A 483-nucleotide genomic window follows, 5' to 3' on the forward strand; every position below is an offset into this window, starting at 1 on the left:
TCTCAGCTAGCAGAGAAACACGTGGTGGTAATCCAAACACCTGGTTGTTTGCCTTTATAAGCCCTGTTAATCTTTAGCTCTGGGTTCTCCTGTAGGCTCTGCTGTGTCAAAGTGTAGGACTAGGCCTGAACTACAGGCCCTCTAAATAAAACCTTGCTTTTGCATTTCGGAATGCCTGACTCTCAGTGTTCTTCTTGGTGTGGGTCCTGCGACATGGGGAGAGTGGTGTGTTAAAATCCCCAACAATTAATGTCTTTGGATCTATATGGGATTTGAGGGAAAGTAGTGTTTCTTGGATAAATTTGGGTGTTCCATTGTTTGAAAAGTAGATATTTAGAATTGTAATATCCTCCTGAAGGAGAGATCCCTTAATTAGGATGTAGCGACTTTCTTTATCTCTTCTCACAAATTTTAATTTGAAGTCTATTTTTATCTGATATTAGGATTGCAACTCCCGCCTGTTTATGGGGGCCGTTTGCTTGG

The sequence above is a fragment of the Dipodomys ordii genome, unplaced genomic scaffold, assembly GCF_000151885.1.
Source record: "Dipodomys ordii isolate 6190 unplaced genomic scaffold, Dord_2.0 Scaffold270, whole genome shotgun sequence".
NCBI classification, from domain to species: domain Eukaryota; kingdom Metazoa; phylum Chordata; class Mammalia; order Rodentia; family Heteromyidae; genus Dipodomys; species Dipodomys ordii.